The sequence below is a fragment of the Anser brachyrhynchus genome, assembly GCF_964034855.1.
Source record: "Anser brachyrhynchus genome assembly, chromosome: 9".
NCBI lineage: Eukaryota > Metazoa > Chordata > Aves > Anseriformes > Anatidae > Anser > Anser brachyrhynchus.
In genome coordinates this window covers 2192631-2216441 of record NC_137703.1, presented here as the reverse complement: position 1 = coordinate 2216441, position 23811 = coordinate 2192631, and the positions used below count along the sequence as shown (strand labels likewise).

The window sequence follows — 23811 nt, the reverse complement described above, 5'->3', positions numbered from 1 at the left end:
TAACAGACAAAACTATTCCACTGCTTGTTTTCTCCTCATTATTTGGTGAGGGAACCAACATCTTTGAACACACAGTTCAAACCTCGCTCTGAATCATTTTTCTTCTTTCTGATCTTTCCTATATGCTCATCGCAATATCATCAGTGCATTTCATTACCCATTCTGGGGAAGAAATTGCCTTTCCTCGGAGTGATTCAGAGGTGAGAGCAAGAGCAAAGTTTTCCCTTCATTTATGGTATGCCGTCCGTGTTGTGAAGGGAAGGAGGGAGAACTGGGGAACGCTCGGGTGTACCTGTGGATTTCAGATTTGGGATGGAACTGGGAGTCCTCAGGCCCCAGGGTCATAAACTGAGCATCCAGAAAACCACAGATCACATGAGGATTTCCAAAACACACGACTGGAGTGACCTTCACACAAGTGCTGCCATTGAGACAAGCTCAGAAGACAAGATCCCCTGGTAGCATTCGGGTCCATTAGCTAGGATATTACTCTTCATCTGCCGGCAGACCCTTGTCTCGCCTACGCACTTTCCAGGATCTGCAACAAGTGAAATAAGGCCTTGCCAGCTAACCTCCAGCATATTATAGCCCTGCTTTATCTGCAGGACTTGTTCGTACTCTGCTTCCCCCATCAGCAGAAACCAGACTGAGATCAGGGCAATCTCCTCTTTATAATTCAAAGCAACACGTTGATCAGAAAAATGTGCGTCTGCATGGCCAGTCGGGATGAAATCACTCAAAACAGAAACTTACTGCCAAATATGAAGTTATTCACCTTCTAGAGAGCTCCGGTTTATATAGAATATAAGTTTCTGTCCCGAAATATACCCAGTAGCAACTGAAACATGAAAGCACTCAAAACAGAAATGTGCTGGCAAACATGAAATGCAAATGTACTCATTGCCAAAGAGCCCCACTATGTGCAGAACATAAGTCTGAATCCCAAAATAATACCCAGTACCAACTGAAACACACACATTTCCCCACATCTTGTCTTGCTTCCTTCAATTTAGCAGCACAATGAAGCAATTTCCATAGTTAACATATGCACTATATTAAGGGTAGCCAAGATTTAACATTCTTTTGTTAATTTGGCAGAGGGGAAATACACAATAGGAGAGAGCCCTACAATTTGCAGCCATCTGTGATACTGAAAACAGTAATAAACTTGAAAAGTGCTGTTATTATACATGTTATCACTCCTAGGAAGCCAATGTCTTCAAACATTTATGCTTTTTATGTCTAAATTAATGCTTCTTAATTTCTGTAGGAAGAAAGTGTTTTCAGACATCTCTTCCCATTATATGACCATTAATCTTGTCCACTGGTTTGAGCTCCTGTAGTACAATACAATTTACACTGTCACAGATCACTGGATAAGTCATACTCAATTATAAATGTAAGACGCTAAATTACTTAATGCTGTTATTTTTGGGGTTGTGACAGGCTCCACTAGCACTCAGTGTCTTTGGCCACTTCATCTCCCTGCAGAGAACACCTCCCAGTCTGACGGGGCACATCTATCACTGAACTCATTGCTTTGCTTATGAAGTGAACCTCAAGTTTCACGACTGACAGTAAAACCAATATTTTAAATTAAAACGTGTGTAAGAATATTCATAGGCTTCTTAGAGTGACAGGTCTATACGTGATTGCATCCCCCACCCCCGCCTGGGGATGTTTGCTGTCCTGATGATGAATCCCCCATTTACCTTCTGCTGGGGAAAAATCACATAGACTTCTCAGCGTGCAAGCGCCACGGGTCACATCCATCATCCTCAGGCCTCTGTTTTACTTTTAATTACTCTGCTCCACTCAGGAACGCTACTTCTCATCATAAACGTAAGGAGAATGTAGCTTTTAATTTGCAGAACAGCCATTAAATTCCCTGCTTCGGTGACATCAATTTGCTGGTGCTCTTCGTACTAAGCAAGAGATGATGTTACCTTTCTTTCAGGCTTCACGAAAGGATAAGTTTGCCCAAAGTCGCAATCACTTTACAATTAGTCATATCTCACGTCCACACGTTTCCTGCGATGCTGCGTTTAACTAAGGCCTCCACGGAGAATCGTTTTCAATTAGCAGCAGGCAAAGTTACGGCTGCATGTTTTTAAACGGATAATTTAAGACTGATTGTTATGCCTGGGACAGACACTTCAGTTTGGACATCCCAGTTTAACGTTACCCAGTGCGGCTTTTTGTTGTTGTGTGCAAGCAGACCCCATTTTCCTGGGATCAGAGGGATGAGGAATTTGACACCAAACTAATAGTTTACTGAAACGCAAACCAAAAAGTGGTCAGAGCAACGTCGTACTGTTGTCTCCTGAGCAGAAGCAGCATGTGAGGCCTCGGTGTCGCTCCCCTCGTGCTCCGGACACCAGACAGCGCCCCTGAAACCCACCCACCCGCCGCCACGCTGCCCCGGCACCCATGGGCAGCCCCACGAGCAAGTCTCCAGTCAGGCGTTGGGGGCACACGCGTCCTCCTTTAGGAGCAGAGGGGGTAAACGAGCTGCAACGGAGGTGCTGTGGGCCATCTGAAAGCCTTTCCGAGGACAAGAGCTGGGGAAGGCACCCACTGATTCCTAAGGGCTCTTCTGAAAGCAGGGCCCATTCTGCACCCAGCCGGGTTTTCCCACCCATCACGCCGATGGAGGATGCAAAACCACACCAGGCTAGCATCCAAAGTAACACAAGAGAGGGTGGTTGACTTCAGCTATTTGGATTACATTTGAAAATCACCAACAGAACTTAAGCAGCAAAATCCCACTCTGTCTACACAGGCCGCGAGGCTGACTTCCAGCTCTGGGAGAGAAGCCTACCCGCACGGCCTGCCTCCTGCCTCACAAAAGCACGTAGGGCATGCCAGACAGGCCCTGTGGTCACGTATGGCTCTCAGAAAGCCAGAGGATCGCTCAGCTGCTGTGCGATTTATGACAGGACGTCAGCTTTACCGCAAAAATTAAGCCAGAAGAAGATATACTTAATTTTTCCTGTGACACTGACATCTTTCTTAGCGTTATATTAAATACTCTGAAGGGAATTTCCAATGCTCTCACTGTTTGCCTTAGCCTGTTCCTGGGAAGGTTAACAGAAAAATCAGCATTAACCTCAGTGAGAACAGAGAGAATGAGAAGCTTGTGGGCTACTGTTCATCACTTGACTTTTTTTTTTTAAAAAAGCTCTCTTACACGGTGAGATCCCACCTATTTTGTGCAGCACATTTACACACCTAAAATCCAGGTGAGCATTGCATAGACCAGACAGCGACAATAACACGTTTCCCACGTGAAGCACAGCTCCGCAGCAACTCGAGCATTTGATTTGGTACAGAAGGGCCAGGACATCGAGGTTCTGAGCATTTCGGCGTCTGCAGTGAGAACCAGCAGGAGCAGCCTCGTTCAGCACGAGGACGGAACGGCAGGGGAGATGCTTCCTAAGGTGGGAAATAACATTGCTCCGCCACTTTTATTTCCATATAAATCAAAACTTGTCCTTCCAGGAGTGCTGCTGGTACCAAATTACCCTCGCGTAACAAGCTTTTGCTCAAGGAAAATAAATTCTTTGAGAGAAGATATGCCTAAAATCCAGTAACCTTTTACCAGAATCAAGACTATTTGCTACAGAGAGCAAATGCAGAATCACCTGGAATAAATCTCATCCTGCAACAACGTATTTCCATAGAAGCCCCAGTTGCAGATATTATCTTAAACAAAAGCTTGCTTAAAGAACTGCTCATTTATTAAGATATGAGCATGTAAAATACTTTAAAATAGGTTAAATTCAAGTAGTTTAAAGTATTAATGGGAAGTTTATCCAAAGCGCCTATATATTTCTGAAAGCAGCTAGTTTTTTTTTTTTTAGAAGAAACTAGCTTAGAAAAACATAGTCCAATAGGGTTTTAATAAATGTAAATAATATTATGATAAATGGATATAATGGAGGTAGTTGAGGGGTAGTTGAGCTGATAGCGTGAAAATGAATTCCCTGCTTGAATATCAGGACTTGCATGTGCAGCATTCAGGAATAAAATGAGCAAAACTTTCACAGCCTGGGCTCACAGGCTCCATGGTACTACTTCTATTATTGATGTAGAGAAAGGGATGAGCAAAGGGTCAAGATCTGCAGATGGTAACAGCAATCAGTCAAACCTAATGGAGACTACAAAGAACACTGAAATTGCGTGAACTTGAGGCCAGATTAAACTCACTATTAACAAATGAACCACAAAAGAAACTGGAGGATATAATCAGATTTATTTGCAAACCTTGTCTGATTTTAAGTTACTTGCATTATGACCTGAGGGATACAAAAAATAAAATCAGAACTGAACCCGAGAGCACCTCTGCCCCCCACAGCGCCGCAGACAGGGCCCTGCCAGGCGGGGAGGGAAGGAGGAGGACACCAGCCCGGATCCCTCCCATCACTGTTGCATCCGAAGGCAACGCTTGGTGTGGCAGGAATATCGGATCCAGGATGGCTCACAGAGATTCAGCACCCTGCAGTCACCGCAATGGCCAAGCTCTGGAGAAAGTTTCTCCTGCCAAGAAGGAGTGCTGGAGCTGCCCCCGTCAGAAGGCACGTCACAGGGACCGTAGGCAAGCGACGGTCAGGGCAGGACACTGCCATTCAGTGCAGCAGAAGCAGCAAGTTCACGTACGAGCAGAAGGCACGCTCCCACCCAGCGGGCCTGGAGCTCCTCGCTGGGAGGAGGCAGGGCTCAGCAGCGGGCCCAGGCTGCGCGATGGCCACGCGGCACCCCGAGCCTGCAGCTCCAGCAAGAGCCAGAACGATGGGACGCAACAAATGGGAAATAAGAGGAACGGGTTTTTGCTTTTTAATTTCCTCCTGAAGACAGCGCGCTGCCAGTAAAATGTACATAGTATCTGGTAAATCTAGATGGTTAGACGATATAGCAATTGTATAAAATGTAATAGATGGTGAGCTCGTTTTTAGCTAAAGATGAGAAATGCCGTCCTCAGTAATTGCATGAAAATCTTGGAATGGTAAGGAGAGAAAGAGCGAGGAGAAAGATAAAAATAGAGGAAAACTGACATCAAAGGCTCCAATTTTACTTTCTATTTCTTCTTTCCTTAACCTTCAAGTAATATGAGATGGGAAGAAATCTCTCAAAACAGAAGATATAATTCTATATTAGAAAAAGAAAATCAATGTTTCTCAAATGGCGGTTTATAAATTTATGATTGACTTACACAATCTCATGCAGTTTTAGTGATTTGCAAGATACTTCAAAGACAATATATTATCATTTAAAATCTATAAAGCAAAACACCAAATGTCATGAAACTCAAAAAAAAAGATTCTGAACAGCAGTAAATATTGGTGTTTTATTTGCCTTTGGACTTCACATTTGTAAGCTATCCTCTGCAAACAGAGAAGGACAGAAAGATATTTTTCATTAAAAGTGTGAAGCAAGAAGTCACATCAACAATATCTAATCCAACCCTGTGAGCGAGTCTGAGGCAAAAAGCCCTGCAGATCTGCAGAGTGTGATTTTAGCCAAGCTTCCCTCTCCATAATTTGCTGCGATTTTGGGGGGGTTGTTTGTTTGTTCTGAGATGGCATAAAGCTACTCTGAAACCTGCCTTTGAGATTCACACCAGAGACCTGGGGATAACCTCCTGGCTTGACAAATATGAGCTGTGGTTACATTATTTATTTTACTTGCTTACTGCTGCATTCAAAATTTGTTTATTTGTACTGATAAGGGGAGCTTTATTTTATTAATGAAGGATGTTCTAATAGGAAGTGTCACATGAAAGAATTGGACACATTAAGAATTTTTGGATCTGGCTTTAAGATCTCCTCGAAGTCCTCAGAAACAGGACCAAACTTTACTGGGTTGTACCACTGCTGGTAGCAGCCAGGCTTATGCAGGAATTTATGCAAGATGTGAATTGCTGGGACACGTGAAAAGGTGAGCAGTCCTTTCACCCATCCTCTCAAAGAAAAATAAAATAAATCACAAAACAAAGCTAATGCACAAGCATCACAAGCTGCTCCGCCTGCCCCCCTCCAACAGACACCTGCAGAGCATCCAGCGCTCCCAACCACCTCTGCTGCCCCACGTCTGCAAAACTACCCCTGAAACCCAAACATTTTAATTTATTGCTTTCCACTAGGCTGAGAAATGTAAGGGAGGCTGCTATGCCCATCGGCTCCCGCAGGCCAGCCAGCCTGACCCCAGCCCGAAAACAAGAGCAGAGATTAGCTCACCCTCCCAGGGAGTAACTTCAGCGCCTCCTTGAGCAATGACTTTACATTAGCCGCTGCACAAACCTGCTTAATGAAATACTAAACGCGCGAGGGCTGGCGTTTGTGAGGGAAGGTCGTGCCTGTACAGCCATTATTCAGCTACGCTCGATCGTGCCTTGGGAAGCGGGTTAACAAAATCTCATTGCTCAAAAAGCCTTCGGAATGACTTCGCTTTCAAAGCTCTGCACTCTGTGTTCCTAGAGAGCCCAGGTATGCAATTTTTCAGAGGAGAAATGCCATTTGGTAATTAGCTTAAGTGATGCAATTTTCTTCCGAGGATAACAACACTGACTCGTAGCATCTGACGGCTGGTGACCTTTGCAGCTGCAGCTTCGTCCTGGAGAAGGACATGAGAACAAAAAGGGGAAGAGAAGCCCTACAGCTGGCGACACAGGCACACCCTCATATCCACAGTGGGCACCAACAGGTCAGCAATGGGAACAGCCCACAAAGAACATCGCCTTGGTTCTCCTTTGCTGGTTTACAGCTTGTGATGCCCCACCACCATCCATTACCACTGAGCTAGCATTTGAGATTTTTTTCCTTGATATTTTATGAGAGTAATTTCTCTCCTGGGTTAAATAGGAAAGCCTGCAATATCCTATGTTGTGCGACCAGCAAAAGCACAAGTGGTCAGCCCTCGAGCCCCTCCACAGGAGGGCCTGACCGGTGCTCAGGTGCCACCGCAGCAGCTGTTGTTTATTCAGAAGTGGTCAACGCTGGTTATTCAGAAGCGGTCAACCCAGAGAACAGCGCACTGATGAGGAACGGAAACCACAGGAGCTGCTGGGCTTGCTGCACGCACACAAATATCCTGTTTCCGAACCGACACGGACTCAGACCGTCAGGCCATTTGTCGAGGTGTGACCGTCATCCTTGCCACTTCCTGGTGAGGGCTGCGTTGGCAGGCAGCGAGCGTAATCACCAGTCATTTCTGCTGAAAGATTTCCAAGCCTAATGTTTCTGGGATTATGCCCAGGATGGCAAGAGAAAGATCAATCTCAGCTACCTTCGGTGCGGCAGAAATTGATGCAGGGATATCTGCCAAGAGGCAACCTGAGGCAGCGCTGCAGTAGATGTTAACATGCCCTAATTTGTTTCATGCTCATCAAGAATAAGCAAGATGCACTAAATTAACATACCAGACTTAGGGCTCACTAATGTGGGTGAGCGTACGGCAGAACTTGTCGGGGGGAAGGGAGGAGGGAACAGTCATTCTGAAAGGATTTTCCTCATCTCTGGTCATTCTCAGAGCTAAGAGTTGTATGAATCTGCATTTTTGGGCATATTTTATCATTGTATAAAGGTGTTTCTGGTCTAGCTAACAAAGCAAGTACAGAAAAGGCTACAAAAGGGAAAAAAAAATATCCTTAAAATATCCTTAAAGGAAAAAAGTATCTTTCAGTCTCTTATGAACTGATTTACCTTTTCCTTAGGAGCTTATCAAAACACTCCTATCAGACTAGGAACAACTTCTGTTTTCTATAACCAGAAGCCTCCATCCTGACCAGCTGTAACCACAGATGCCTCTGGACACGAGCTGCACAGCCCTTGCCATTTACTTCCTAACAAGTACGAGCTGATTGCGAGCACCTGGAACAGGACGTATGCTTCGGTACAGCTTATCCAGCAGGAAAGCTGGGGTTTTGAAGGACAAGGACTAATATTCTACAGAGGGCATCCATCAAAAGCATATCCAAAGATTATTAAAAATTAATATCAGGCTTTACAGTGCTACACCATATCACATCTCACTCAAAGGTAACTGCAGAGCAGCTTACAAGAAGTATTAGTTTATCTGCAATTAAGTTGACTGCGGGTAACCCCTGCAGCTGCTCAGCAAGGCACAGCACTACCCAGCGTATCTTTGGTGCAGGAACGAAAAAACATTTTGCCCTGGAGCTACAGAGGGAACCAAACCCCCTGCTTCAGCTCCCCAGTTTGCCTGGGCAGGTCCTGCCCAACCTCAACGCCTTTCCCATGCCCACCGCACGCTGGGGAGCAAGGCTGCTCGCCAGAGAGCCCCGGGGTAAATGCAGCAGCACACCAAGTCCTCGGACCCGCACAGGCAGGGAGTGCTGGAGGAAAGCACTCACCTCCTCTCCTTTGCCCAGAGGATGTTTCTATAAGACAAGTTACGTATTTTTTCCCCAACACACTTTAAAGCACAAACGTGAAAGATAAACAGCCACAGGAGACCCCTCCCCTGCAACGGGGTGCAGCTCCCCCAGCCCCACCAAGAGGGGGTTCTTACCTCTTTTTCCCCACCTCCGCTCTGGTGCAACAACAACACAGAAGACAAAGGACAACCTCAGCATCCAGCAGCAGAAGGGGAAAGCCGCCCAGCCCAGCTCCTGGAGCCACCAGCTCTCACCGGGGCCAGGCAGGGAAGGAAGCAGCGGCAGGTCCCACCCCACCGCCAGGTTCCTGCCGCCCAGCCGGGGCTTGTTACAGCCCGGGCAGGTGCAGCAGCGGAGTCGTTACAACAGAAATCTCGCCTAGTTCTGGCTCCATGCACTGAGGTAGGGGAGGGTATTTCATAAAGCCTTGGGAGGTAAAGTCAGGATTGCCGCAAAACCAAACCTTGGCTTCCTCTTGCCCCTGTGCTGTTTGTCTAGGAGAAAGTTCAGCACAATCTCTTCCTGGGGGGAGCGGTGAGCTTATAACACCGTGACTCGTGCTGGCCATACAAAGTGTTTGCACAAATACATTCTGGTCACTCCATCAAGTGACCGGCAACCGTGCGGCCACCCCTCGGACAGGCAAAGGGCTTGGAAGCACTTCCCTGGGAACACCTCCACATTTAAGCAACTCGGCTGTTCTCAGATCTGACAGTTAAAATTGGGCATGGAGGGTTGATTGCACCGATCTCCACGTCCAGATAGCATATTCGCTGACCTGTGCAAGAATTACTGGAGAACTTTACTATGTTCTCCTGATTTTATCAGTCTGATTTCTTACCAGGAAGGTTGGATGGCATTGCTGGCGTTGAAATGCACCTCAGCTACACTTTGCATTTAACAGTTCTGTTGAACACCTACAGTTTATAGGTGTTTTAAACACTTATAATTTAATAGCCCTATTTAAACACCTCATTGAATTCTGAAAATAACTTCAAGTTTTACTACAAATTTCTTTTGCCATGGAATGGTAATAGAGATTTAAAAAATGAGTTGAGTTTCCTGATCCAATATGTGCCATATTCATTCGGGGACAGAGCTTGTCACAGCTCTTTTTCAGTACTAAAGCAGTAAAGTTTCATTTGCCTCCCTGCAGAGGGTATTTTGCATACCATAAAAAAAGACCCTACAGCAGGAAAGTTTTCCTCCGTTCAGCATAACTATGCCTTTATCATCTTTTTCATTATGTCTCTTCATAATATGATAAATAATTCCTCTCCCTTCCTCAAAAACTGAACAGTTTCAGACTGCTGAGTGGTTTTTGTTCCCTGCCCTTCCCTGTTTAGCTAAGCTGTACGTATTTCACTCAGCGTCTTCCCAAAAACCAGCTCCTCTGAGCCATCGTGGCTGGCGGGAGGACTGCCCGCGGCCAGGGGGCAGCCGAGGTGGATGCTCAAAGAGAAACACCGTCTCCAAAGGCAGCCACACCGCCTCGAGGCCTGCTGCTCCCGGGTGTCTGTACACATGGGGCGCAAACCACCCAAGCCTGCGGCTGGGAGCTTCTCTGCTCCCTGCCTCCCAACAGCTCCGTCTAGGTGGGCCAGGCCGATTTAACGCCCATTTCGGCTCCTCTGTACAAACCACATCACGTTAGCCTGGTTCCACCAACACCATTTTATCACCGCTCACAGCTTTCCTGAGGACTGGTTTAGGTTACGTCTGTCTTCACTTACTTGACATACCTTTAAATGAAGTATCCTCTAAGTCCAATTGACTCTGTCTTTCTTGCAGAGATGTTGTAGAAGAGAGCTCATCATTGCTCCTGCCCAGCAGATATCTCCCCTAGCACTGCTTTTTCTCAAAAACACACCATGTACTCTTCGAAGAACCCGACCTGACCAAGAGAAAACGTCCCCACATCTAACCTCTGCCGGATTCAGAGGCAGCAGGGCCCGCCTCACCCGTCCCTCGACCAAAGCCCGGTTAAACTCCTGACAATGCTGTTCTGTCAGAAACGTGAACGTTATGTCTGGGTGGTTTTGCATACCGTATTTACTCATCAAACCTGCTGCACGGGGGCGTATTTGAACTTGGATAAACACGTATGAAGCTGCCTTTGGGCGGGCACCGGGCCCCGTGGGGCTCTCGGACGAGGCCAGAAGAAGACGAGGTGTGGTGCTGCTGCTCACCGTGGTGATGGTGAGCAGCATCAGGCAGGGCCCTGGGCACTGCTCCCCTCCATTGCCACACGCACCGCTGCCAGCTACAGCCCAGGCTCTCCACATGTTGAACGCTGCTTTGACAGGGAAGTCTAGGCACAGCTGCAGGTCTGTGTGAAGCTAAAGGCATTTTGAAACAGTACGTCCGTCACCTTCAGATTTACTAAGGTTATGTGAATCCACAACCCGCAAGAGTTAGAACCTGCAGGACCCTTAAGTGACATAAACCTGGAGTTTTAAGAGGGCAGGGCTTTAAAGCAAGCGAGGGTCACGTATAACATCTGTACTTTGAAATGCACGGTGCAAGCAGGTGGAAAAAGTGTTTGGCACCATATTCGAGGCTTTACAGCACTGCTTTGTGAACATCGAGTGAATTCCAGCATCTTACTACTAAGGTAAATTATTTATGTACTTTTCTCATTTACAAGACTACCTATAGAGCTCATCAAGCCTACCAAAAGGCTGAAAAACTTGAAGCAGGCAGTAAAGGGAATCAAAATATATTCAGCTTCAGGTAAATTAGATATTCCTAATGCATTCTTTTTTCCTGTGCAATTTGGCAAATTAGTTTACATTGTCTGACAAGTTGTCCTGGAAAACATAAAAGCTCAGATTAATTTTAGCTTTGTAGGGATTATAATTCAATATTTGCTTATTTACATCCACCCACGCTAGAGCTAAGAGCCATATCTTCTGTGCTATGTCAGATACATCAATACCAACATGCTAAACCTCCTCCTCCTCCTCCTCTCCCACTAAATTACGAGGAGCAGAGGATGCCACGCAGGGAGGTGTCGCCCGGGCAGGATTCAGCCTCACCTGCTGCCTCCGGGCCCCGCGATGAAATGCCTGTGCTACCATCCACAGGCAGCTTTAACTCCGACGGGTTGCCTCAGAAATGTCTCCATCTACTATCTCTCTGCAGAGTTAATAGCACCTTGTTTTATTTGTTACCCTGTGGTGTTTACATATATTCGCTTCCATGCATTGCCTTCTGATGGATAGCTTTTTAATGATGCATACAACATTTAAGTGGTCTGCTTGTAGGGAGAAGAAAATGAAAAAGCCTCATGGGCTATTTCTGCATTGTAGTGAAATGATGTATAGTTTTGCACCAGGTGTAAGCTGGTCTTGGGGGAAGTATTTCTAAAGGAAGAAAAACAGAATCTGATCTAAAAAGAGCTCTGACGTTAAATGCATAAACTAGCCCCCTTGAAATAAATCTTTGCCTATTACAACTATTGTCTTAGGAATGCCAAAAAAAATCAATCAAAGATTAATTACTTCATTTCTTTGACCACTGTCATAGCCAGGATTGGTCAGCGCAGCATTTCCTGGATGACTTCATACGAATCTAGCAGTCTGTCTGTACTGCACACGACAAAATCCGTGAGGTCTTACATGTTGACAAACAGCTGAACTCTGGGCTACAGGAGCCCTATATTGATCTGCTTACTATTCAAGGGCTCGTAGTTAAAATAGCTGAAATGCCTGCTGAACACCGAGGCTTAAAAGCCCTGTAGGGTTACCCCATGAACCATAGCCACATTTTTTTCCAATAATTGCAGAGCAAAAATAAAAGGGCAGTTAAACCTAGAGGAATTCTGCAACAGCAGCATGACCACTGCCCTCCGAAACCTCAGGCATTTTTCCGAGCACCGTTATAAATCGTTATCACGTGAAGATGATGCTCTCATTTCTGAGCCTACAACATAATACGGTCTTAAATTTCAGTTTCTCTCATAAACTTACTGCAGCTCTGTGCACGTTATGAATTGCATCTGCTAATCTGTATTTGTGCAAGCCTCCTTATCTAAAGGAAAAAGTGCTGCTTGATTTAAGATTCCTCAAGGAAATCTGCCTGTGCATCTCTAGCTGGCAAGTAAAACAAACAGCATCCATGTCCCAGTAGGCATCCGCCACCCCCCGACATCGCTTCATTTAATTAGTTCTAAGGAAACTCGTCTATCCGAAAGCTCACAAAGCTGCGCAAGAGAAATGCTTCGGTATTTATTTAGAAAATGAAATACGTTACCAGACGCATTGTGAAGTTTCTGAGTCACCTGCAGGGAAACGAGAGAGAAATCTGACGTTCACGCAGTACTCCCGACTGTAGCGGCGCCCAGGCTGGCTCGTACAGAATAGCAGACGAGAGCGAAGCTGCAAACCTTGGAGTTGAGCTCACTCTATAGGCATCAGAAAACCTCAAAGAAAAAAAAAAAAAAAAGAGCCAGAGCGCGAGCGAGCAGCCCACAGACAGCGAGATGAGAAACTTCTGGCAACTCTCCAGCGCAGGAATGAATTCGCTGTCATTCAGAGACGTATAGCCATGGAAATGAAGGGAAACTCGGATTTACAGATGGGTCTGGATCCTGCTCTAATCGTTCTGCAAAGATGTGCAGGTTGCAGCTCGGCTCATTTTATAGTGCTCATCCAGGAACAATGCTGGATCAGAAATTAACCAGCACGGAAGGTACACGCACACACACACACAAATACATATAAATATATATATATATATATATATATCTACAAGCCAGGATGCCAGCACAAACTTCAAATGGTGATTCCATCAGCTATTTGCTGCGAAGGCTATTATGTCTGGCACAAAGGTAACTCAAATTCCTTTTCTGTCTCCAGGTGGATTCACAGCGGTTCGTAGCGCTGTTTAGGCACAGAAGCAAATTTGTTTTCAGGGTTTTCAGCAGTACCAGGAAGCTAAAATCCATTTTATAAAGATAATTCACATGTTTTCAAGCACATGGCAAAAGTGTCAGCACATTGAGACTGAGCTTGTCCAAATATTTATGCATTTTAAGCCAATAGAACCAAGACACCCAAGTCCATAGTTGAAATAACAAGAAATACTGCTAGTCACAAGTTTTTCATACACAAGTCAGAAGACTCCATAAGGCAGAGGTAACCAAGATCACTTGGTGTGTGTACACCTGAACCTGTAGAAAATGTAAAAAACTGTATTATTCATGAAAATGGGTAAGTTTGGTGTTTCTCTCTGAACCCCAGCCCCAGAACGTCTCAGGAATGCGCAGCCTGCTGTGTTTAGATATTTTGCAGGCATGTATGCAAAATGAATGTCAACTCATAAAAAATTTGTAAATAAACACTTCCTTGGCATGAAAAGGGAAAAGAGGCGCCACGCAGTGTGGGTTAAACTGCGTAGCCAAATTCAGCTTCTTTTATTCCCTGCACTGATAATGCACTAATTTAAAATCTAGTTACAAGTTCAGACAGTGTCTTGGTAAATATAGCTACTGATAATTACAGCTCTCAAAATTAGAAGTAAGGTTCCTGTAGATTTGGATTGCTTTTAATTTAGCTAACAAAGAAGAGTAAGAAGTCAAGCTAGGCTAAATAACTGGAGGGATTCTCTATTGCTTGTTTTCTTCCTATTAATAAATCAGTCCTCTCTGGGAAGAAAATCAAACAGTAACAAACAAACACGAATTCATTAGTGACACAGAAGGCAGTGCCGAGGAAAACAGAAGATCTCTGAGACAAAGAGCAAAGTATTTGCCTCCTATTTTTGGATACACAGAAGCAGCGACATCTTTCATGTCAGCGTGCTGCGACATCGGGTTCCTCTATGGTTTTCAGACCCAGTCTTGCAGATGGGGCGGCTGAAAGGTGCCAGCTGTGCCCACATCAGGCTCCCAAGGCTCCCAGTGGCTGTCGGGCACCAGAGCCCCGGTGTCCCCACCACTGCAGTGTGTCGGGGAGGCGGGCAGGGGGAGGCAGCCCAGCCACCACGACGCAGCCCCTGGCACGCAGCTCCCCAGGCGCCAGATAAGCTCCCCAAAAGCTTGCTGTCTGGCTTGCATCGCCCGTGGGCACTTTTCTCCAGGGAATAAGGGCGTTTCTGCGGGTGGGTAGCCTGGTGCTCATGGCATCGTTAGCCTAACGAGGTAGGGAAGATCAGGCGTTTCAGAACGTGAAGCGCTTGGTCCAGCCACATGGCCAAAGTGGTGATTCGGACAGTCCGTGTACCGCCATGGCCAGTTTGATGCTGGGTGCTTTGTCTAAAACCATTGGCAAACTCCACTTCGAAGATGGGGCTCGTGGGTTTTTCTGCACAGTGCAGGAAACGGGCACGGAGCATCGATGGGAGGAAGGGATGGCTGAAACCTGGAAAATGTTGCACCTCCAGCTCCTGTCAGAGCACGGGGCAGAGGGGACAGGGCAGCTGGGCTGTCTGCTCCCCTGGGCACGGGCACGTGGGGACCTTGCAGATATTTGGCGTAAAGCAGGACCCTCAGCCCTGGTTGATTTGCACCACTCTGACGACCGACACGAAGACCGAGGAGCCAGCTCCACCATCTGCAAGTAACCTCAGCCAAAACTAAGACAAAGCGTCAGGGCTAGAAAGATGGATGAAAGCTCTGATTGCACAGAGGAAGCGGTGCCTGGGAGACCCGGGAAGGGGAGGATCATACATCTTATTTTGCCAGCTCCCTGCCTCTGCAGATGCCTTGCACTGCCGCGGCACAGCGAGGCCCCGCGAGGCCTTTCCACGCGCCGTGCCTGACGTGCCCTGACCCCCAGCCCTGCAAACCCAGCACCGCCTCGCGACGAGCAGGAGGAAGAAATATTTTGCAAATATCCTGTCCCCAGCACTGCTCCCTGTTGCAGTGGTCGTGCATTAGCACGCCTGGTCCTGACAACTATTTTGGCGTGTGAAAGGAAACACGGACTTCTCCGACGGGGAGGGTGCTGAAGCTGTCACAAGCCGTCAGGGCTGCACGCTCCGTGGTGCTGTGCCAGCAGAGAGGTGTGGGAGCATTAGCCACACAAGGGATTTTCATGATCTGGAGTCTGTCTAAGTTCCATATAGCACCGAAAGTCTGAAATGTATAACATGTTCGTTTTTTTTTTTTTTTAATTTCTCCTTTGTCTCCGTGGGACTGAAGAGAGATCATTACCAATGGGTAATGAAAGTTGCCAGGCTGATGAAGCATGTTTTGCTCCCAGCCAGTGCCATTTGAGTGTTATTTTTGTTGCTGTTTTTGTATTTGCTGGCTGACAGTCTGCTGTGCACACCGCTTCTCTTTGCCGGTGTCCCCACAACCACACCGCCCCAGCCGCAGCTCCAGCACGTCATTTAGCTGGACGCACAATTATCTTTCTCACAGCAAAGACAGAACTCAAAGCACCTTGGACTGAAACTGCGTCAAGGTCTCCGTTACACATCCTTTATGGGAGATTATTTTTCCCTGGGCTTTGGATTTCTGCCCCCAGACCCTTCACGAAGTGCCCTTCCTTCCCTCACAGCCGACTGACAGCCTCCGCCTCCCCGCTCCGAGCAGTCTCACTAACGACTAAAGCAGAGAGCAATATCATTGATAAAAACAACAAGGAAAACGTCTTTTGCACTTCTCCCATGCTGTCAAAAACGGGGCAAGACAGCTTTGCCTAGCATTACGCACCCTGTCACAAGGATTTGCATTTCACCAGTTTTCTGAGCTTTTGTTCATAATCACCTTTCTGCATTTTGAAACGGAAACGAAAAAAAAAATAAAAACAATTCAGAAGAAGAAAGAAAGAACAAAGTAGACAGCAATGCTGCAACCATCTGCCTGCCCCGGCTGAGCCCTCTCACGTGCCAGTACCTGCACAGAGAAGGAAAGTGACTTTCTTGTGGTCCCACCGTGACAAACGCGGGCGGCTGGGGCTCCGCGTGGAAGTGAGCTTATGCCTGGGCCCCGGCCCCAAACATCTTTAGGCACCCGGTGTCGCCTGTTGCTTCTCCTCCCAGCCGTGGGACCTGAACTGGGCAAAACACAGCTCCACGGCACCTATGGTGGCAACTTGCACAAAATCTTTCCCAGACACAATTACAGAGGAAAGGACAAGAGGACTTTCTTCTTCTCAAGGGAAAGAAGCTTTGGGTGTCCTCGAATAATTAATAAGCTGAATTGCTCTATCTGTAAGATAATAATACCTCAATAGAAAAAGGATCTGATTTTTATTATCCAATTTTTATCAGATATTAAAGTTAACTGCCAGTTAATGTAAGTTAAAGAAGGCTAGGTACAATCAGGCAAGGAGAACCTCTTTCTATGAAGATACCGGGTCCATCAGAGGCAGAACCTGCTCCCTTCCCTCTCCGTGCCCTCCTCCCGACATCCCCAACCCCTGCGGATCCCGAGGGAGCACCGTGTGCCCGCAGTCTCTAGGCCTCGGGCAGGAGCCGGGCACATCTCACCCCACTTTGCTGGGTCACCCGTGGGACCCACAGCTCCTCCTGGGCCCCTGGTTCCCTGCCGGGGACCTGTGGGGTCCATCCCTGCCACCACGAAGCAGGAGGAGAGCAGGGCCGTGTCCCGTGTGCTGTGCCGATGCATCTTCCCAAGGCTGTAAGGCTACATGGGGAATTGCTCTATGGTCTTAGCCAACACAGGACGCAACAAGCAGACTTTCAATGTAATCTGGTTTTAAAAGCCTTGAAAGGCTGGCTAAAACGCGCTTATTGTGTACTAAAGAAAACGTATCCTATAAATAGCATATTAATCTTTTATGGAGATCAGCTATGGGTGGAGGTTTTCAGCTACACACTCCTAGAATGCCAATGGAAAAGGAGAGCAAAGCTGGCTCTGTCCGCTCAAATCCCATCCCTCTGGGGAGCTAATTAGCCAGGAAGCACTTGCCGAAATTTTTCAGCAATCTCTTATTACCGTATCTGTTTGTGATTTCAACTCCTGGATAACACAGCCAAACAAAAGCTACTGGAGGGCTCCAACAGCCTTCATCAAATTTCAAGGAACAGGCTTTAATATAGTTAAAAATGCAATTACTGAACTGCCTCTCTAATTCAAATATTTTGCTAAGCAGAAGTTCTCTCATCCCGCCCGCACTCAGTCGCTTCCAGACATATTTATCCAACAAAAAGGGCCCTGCATCTGGCTCGCTTTGGCAGCGCCACACCGGGGTATTGGTCTGAATCTGTAATTCCTTGCAGAACTGCAGGTTTCATTTTAAGCCTGGAGAACGCGGATTCCTAGAGTGCACAGAGGCTTGCAGAAGATACCGGTGTCATCATGGCATCCGGCTTTGCTTCTCTGGGAGATGTCCCTGGTGCTGGGCGTTCATTTCAGTGGATGGGAGGAGGATGCTCGGGGCAGGTGCTGCTCCGGCAGCCGTGGGGATCAGCCCTTATCCTGGGGCACATGCAGTAAAACTCCTCTTCTGGTACGCAGAGCCCCAGCCCCAGCTCTCCTACTCGCTGCTTTCAAACCCTAGGTTTTGCCTCAGGTTGCCTTGCCTGGATTGGAAAAAAAAAAACAAAAAAACAGATTTCTCCTATGTCATGTATGAAATAGAAGTGTTGTGTATTTGAATAAGCTTTTATGATTAAACAGCTAATATCAAATGAAGAAATTTCACATAGAAACACCTGGCAAATACTGGATTTGGAGAGGACTTTGCGTGCTCCCATCTCCATCTGCAGCTACCTTCAGTGCCTGCGTTTTAGTGGCATGAAATCCCCCTTCCACCCTATCTTCAGCTTACTAAAACCCAATGTTCCAAAAGATTTTATTGGCTAAAGCAGGAAGAGGCTTTATTTTCTGAAAAACCACAGCTGGTAACACAGAGCTAGAATTTAGTTTATAAAAGCAAAGGTAAGTGGCTCCAGCCCTAATTTGCAGCTCCCCGTGGCTCGGTTTGGGAGCTCGGGCTGATTGATGCACATGTAAAGATTTACAATGCAAAGCAAAGAATAACTGATTAAAAGGAATCCACAGCATTTCAGGACCTTAATGAGTTGCTGGAGAAAATTAATTTCCATCTGTAATATATGCAGAGACTATGAGGAAATCCTAGAATTTAATTAATCACAGCATTAAAAAGTTATTGGATATAATTGTAAGTAAATACTGCTTAATTATTCTTCTAACACCACAACTAATTTAGAAGTCATTTCCCACGGCACTGTTGCTGGTTCGGTTTGCTATATATTTGTTGGTTCAACCACAGTTGGACCAATTTTTGAAATAATGGTACTTTTTTGAAATAATGGTACATTTTCAACATCTCCATTGCTAAACCAACACATTTGTAGCACAAAAGCCCCTTGCAGCCTCAGGGCAGCATGGTGCAAAGCCCAGCCTGGCTAGGAAAAGCAGCAGAAGTAATGTAGAGTCGCAGTAATTTCTCTTTAAAGTCAGCACTGTCACTCCCGCCCCTTTTATTAGTGGCCATTTGTAATTAAGTCACCTGCCCAAGACCCATTTCAGCAACGCTTCCATCCCTCTGATTTGCTTGTGAATCCTGCTCTATCTAAAGCTTTACAGTGCTCTTTCATTTGAGAGGCTTCTCGGAGCAGTGTGTAACACTACACTGAGTGAAGAATGCATTTTACAAGCTCATTTATCTCAAGAATATTTATTTTGAAAGTCCTTGCACTGCGCAAGGAAGCAAGTGGAAGCACTCTGCAAGCATTTGTCTTCCCGCCGGCCGCTCGGCGAGATGCCCTTGCTCGTTTTAAGTGCCATCCCCGCTAACTCCCACAGAGCTTACATCAAATCCAGACATCACATCTGTCAGTCCCGAGTAAGAATGAATGGAAAACTTTAAAATGCCCTCCGGGTTCCTACCGACACCGGTTAAGTTCTCTAAAATGCCCGCACCAGCCCCTCACAAGGGAACCCGAAGTCTCAGGCCCAAAGGCAGCAGCTACTGGAGCATTACTGGAGGGCTTCTGGCTGCTGTTGGGAGACAAAGCCCTTAAATAACTGGGACTAGACATCACCGTACACTTGTGTAACTATCCTGCTCAGGGAAGAGCAGCCCATCGGCTCTATTACTTTAAGCACTCTGAACTAAGTCCACCATCCTTGCCGAATTTTGAGCCAAAACTGATCTGGAAAAAATTAATTGGCTTACTTTGACACTAAAACTTCATGCTGGAGAGCAAACAGCCAGAAGAGGTCACAGTGCCGAGTGTATTTATTAGCCCCTCCTCGAAGAGCCCCCAGGTGCTCTTCCCATCGGCTGGGAGCAGCCCTCCCTCTGCCTCCCATCTTCTGGTGGCTTCACTCCTGTTAATTATGGTTTTTAATTAGTTGTTAGCAGCGCCTGGGGAACAAGATAAACGGTCTCTCCTGATTTATAAAATGTAAAAGATTGCATCGGTCTAAACAGCATAAAACCTTAGCTTGCCACTAATTGCCCTGCCCGGAGCAGCTCCGGGATGCTGCGTCCCTGCATCAGGGAGCTCCGGGGCCACCAGGACACGCCGGGAGCCCCGCAGAGCACCGGGCACAGTGGGACCCAGCACCAACTTGGTGATGTGGTGCACATCTTGGCACCGGCAGGGCAGCAGGCACCTGCTTGGCAAACAAAGCATCCCCGCGCGATGCGTAACTAAAGCCTGAAGGGACACCCGAGGTTGTCACAGCAAAGCGGGGGGCAGGAAATGCAAGGAGAAGGAAGGAAATGCAATGACAAGGGAGTTGCTCTTTGCAGCAGGATGATATTTCTTCATTTTATTTATTTTTTTTTAATTTAATCTTTTACAGGCATCCACATCTGCCAAACACAAATTTAACACGGCTCACGAGAACTCCATGACCAAAACCTCAGTGAACAGGGTGGTCACCCTAGAAATAAAACAATTTGGAACTGGGAAAAGAAATCGGTCTCTTGCTGCCGGCTCCAAAGCCAGTGGGCCCAGGCACCCCCAGCTCACGCCTTCTGTCCCCAGCCAGGATGGGGAACCTACCTGGGGCTGAGGGGAGGGCTCCGGCAGCATCCCCCTGCTTTTAGCAGCTAGAAGCATTTCGCACAGAATCCGTGGGATTTCATGGGACCGCGTGATGTCCCAGCAAGCCCCCAAATTTAAACAATTTAACTTTCAGAGGCCTCGGCCTGAAGAAAGGCACAATCTTATTTGTATTGGATTAATTTGTTTTTTGAAATGAACTTTGCTGAAAGAAGCTTATAGCAAGACTCCTCTGATAAAGGACACCAACCGCTATATAAATATAAATTACCCAATTTTAAACGCTGTCTTTCAGCTCAAAGAAATGCCACGACTGCTGGGCAATTCCCCAGGGGGAGGCCAGGCACAGAGCGCGCCGGCTGACACACAATAGCTGCCTTGCTGGTGAGGAGCGAAGGGCCATTTGTGGGATTTCAGCATGCGGGAAGACTAACATGTCTATTAAAAGAAAAATGTGAACTCTGGGTCTCTCATCAGGGACTCATTTAAATGCAATTTTGCTAAATTAGCTGCACTAAGGAGCCAGTGGAGGAAGGCTAACTGTAAACCCAGATAAAATAGTACTTCTTTGACAATAGCAATCCATATTAAAGGACTCCAGTGGATAATAGGTCATTAATCGGTAAATATTTTAACTCAATATATCCTAAAACAAGCCCAGAACTCATCACTTGGTTCTGCATCCGGCAAACTGAGGATTTCCCGTATTTCAGTGAGGAATTCCAAATGTATCGTGTGTGTCTAGACACGGAGGGAAAGAGCTTGGGCCCCGTTAGGCTGACCTCAAACACGCGTGAGACTTCCCGAGAGGACTGGGGAGGGGGAAGAACACCTGGACGAGGGGATATGAGGCAGCACGGGGTTCCCAAACGATGGGCAATGGGCACAAAACCTTCTTGTGACGAACTGTTGCTTCTATAGAGGTGTCTGTCAGATTTCGGCAAGGCATTCAGTACATGGTGAACAAGGTAAATGGGAGAGCAGGGAAAGGGCTGCTGTGTGCAGTCCAGCCTTGCTCAATACTTGTTAAGGCTAGGTGGGATGGAAACCTTTTTTCCTCAGAATCCTTACCAAAGATAATAATTTGCCACACTCCACCTGTTTGTGGAGCACCAGAGCTGAAAGCCTTCCCTGTCGAGCAGCCCTTGGGCCCGCAGAGATGGTTATCGACTACCGCCTACCCCTAGTGCCTCCAAAATGACCACAGTGTGTGAGGAGCAACCGGTGGTGAGACCGTCCGCTCCAAAACGGTGCCTCGGGAAGTCCTCTGTGAGCTCCACAGAAGGGGTCTGAGGGGAGAAGAAGCTGGTGCCCAGAAGCACCGTGAGATGCTCGGAGATGTTTCAGGGAGCACAGCCGGCAGCAGGCTGCCCTCACAACAAAAGCAATATGCCCTAATGCCCACCTGAATGTAATTATTTTAATTAGCTTACACTCGAGAATGCCGGCACAATATCCATAATTAACGGCAAGGGGACAGAGGGACTCTCCACGGGATGTCAAACCATCAGCACCAGAGGAGCGAGCGGGGAAACGGAGCTGTCCTGAGGTGGGCCTGGCAGGGTCCTGGGGGCTGGGGACGGAGCCCACGGCCCCGGACAGGCGGCTTCCCTTCACCCAGAGCTGAGGCTGGAAGCAGGACCTCCCCCGGGCTCAGAGATCACCCCCCCTGCTCCCGCTGCCCCCACGTTTTTATGGGAAAGCGCAGCAGGTCCGGGCCCTTCACGTGGCGGCTGCGCTAGGCTCTAAAACCAGACCTCCGCATTTCCTGACTGCTGCGTGTCTCAATTATATGTGAAATCTATTGGATTTCACTCGTAAGAGGACATTTCCTCTAGTTTTGAAAAAACATTCCCCTCATTACTTTTTGAAATTTAAAGACGGCAACACTTGAAGACAAAAAAAGTTTTTTTTCAAAGCACTGGGCAGTTATTAATGATAATCATAAGAGATTAAATTTTCAACATAATTAGCCAGTGACAGGTCAATAAAATCCCTAGGCCAGATGGCTTCTTAACTGAGTTTTCAAAGAAATTTGGTAATTATGGGAACCACCCTCAGAGATACTCAACTTTTCTTTTTAATGAAATCGCATAATGCCGGATTACGCGAGAAAGCCCAAGATGAGTTTCAGCAAACTGAACAAAGACCTCTGCACCACCCATTTCTGCGCGCCTCTTCACACCCCTCACCCCTGCAAGAGGCTCTCCTTTATCTAAGGCTGGGATCAATCTGCTAATCCGTATAGATCAGCCTGGATTAACGCGAGAGACGGCTTTCACATCACAGCACCGATGGTTTTTTCCTAGAGGCGGTCTGTTACTACACGCTACGTGGCGGGCTAAAAAAGAAATCATCATTTCGGCACGCAGGTGTTCTGCTCGGCACGTGCCTCGGGACGCAGATATTTTGCTGCCCTCCTCCAGCCCCACGAGGTCAGGGTCCTGCACGCAGCAGAGCACAGACCGTGGCAGACCCCAGCACGCACCTCGGCACCAGCCCCTTCCCCGTCCTTCCCCCCTTAACCCCATACCCTGAGCAGCGCAAGTCCAGGGGTGTTAAGCCAAAAACCAGCAGAACTCAGAGCACCTCCACCGAGGTGTTCATGAAGGTTTCGTTCTGGTTCCCCTCCATCAAAGCCCAGAGCTGCGGCCTCACGAGGTGCAGATGAGGCTCACTGCTGTGTTTACTCCTCACTAACGAGTTCATTAATAAAGTCAGAGCGAAGCCAAACCTAATGCGTGACACCTTGTTTTATGGAGTAACAGGTGCGCAAACTTTGAATTCATTATTGTTTATGTGAATTAAACGTCACCTGGGAAAACTCACCATATCAGTTCTAATTTAGAAAAATACTGATATTTTTTGAGCCGTGATAACATCTTTTCTGATTCAATTTCAATGCCACGTTTGGGGAAGAGCCGCCACCTCCACCACCATCTGCAGCAAACTGTGCTCAGCACCTGCTCCTGGGCACACCAGGGAAAACGACACGGTGGGGAACAGGAGCTCCCAGCAGGACGCTTCTCCGACCACAGCAGCATATAGCAATAGGCCCCCAGAGAAGCCCCTAATTAATCCTATTGCTGTTTTAGATGGTAATAAACCCCATCAGTACTTAAAGCCGGTAGTCCAAAACGCAAGCGTGACTGTATTCCACTGAATTCTTGTTTTTCTACCAGCTCCCGTGAGGAATCTGCCCTTTCTCTGCACAGCCGCTTGTTCTTTACAGAGCTCTGGATTTTATTTTATTTTTTAATTTTCACTCTGAGGACTGTTCTATCTTCTCTCCATCAGACTTGCCTCCTGTGCCTGTATTATCGAACAACCCCTCACAAAATTATATATGAAATAGTCTGTTCTAAGGGTTTGGATGTGAGGCACGTACGATACCACAAAGTCTCTCCAAAGTCAAACTCAGAAGACCAACACCTCCCAACAGCTATGGCAATACTTACTTG

The 23811-nt window shown here is 47.0% G+C and overlaps 1 long non-coding RNA gene across 2 annotated transcripts in view; it reads right to left on the bottom strand.

Moving 5' to 3' along the window:
* The window catches only part of LOC308199580, a 41288-nt gene extending 29846 nt beyond the window's left edge, over positions 1 to 11442 (bottom strand). Inside the window, exon 1 of one of the 2 annotated variants that reach the window (XR_013954715.1) lies at positions 8530 to 11442. This is a non-coding gene — a long non-coding RNA (uncharacterized lncRNA). The remainder of the gene's footprint in view (positions 1 to 8529) is intronic. The other variant, XR_013954716.1, reaches the window with a different exon arrangement.
* Between the last annotated feature and the right edge of the window lie 12369 nt (positions 11443 to 23811).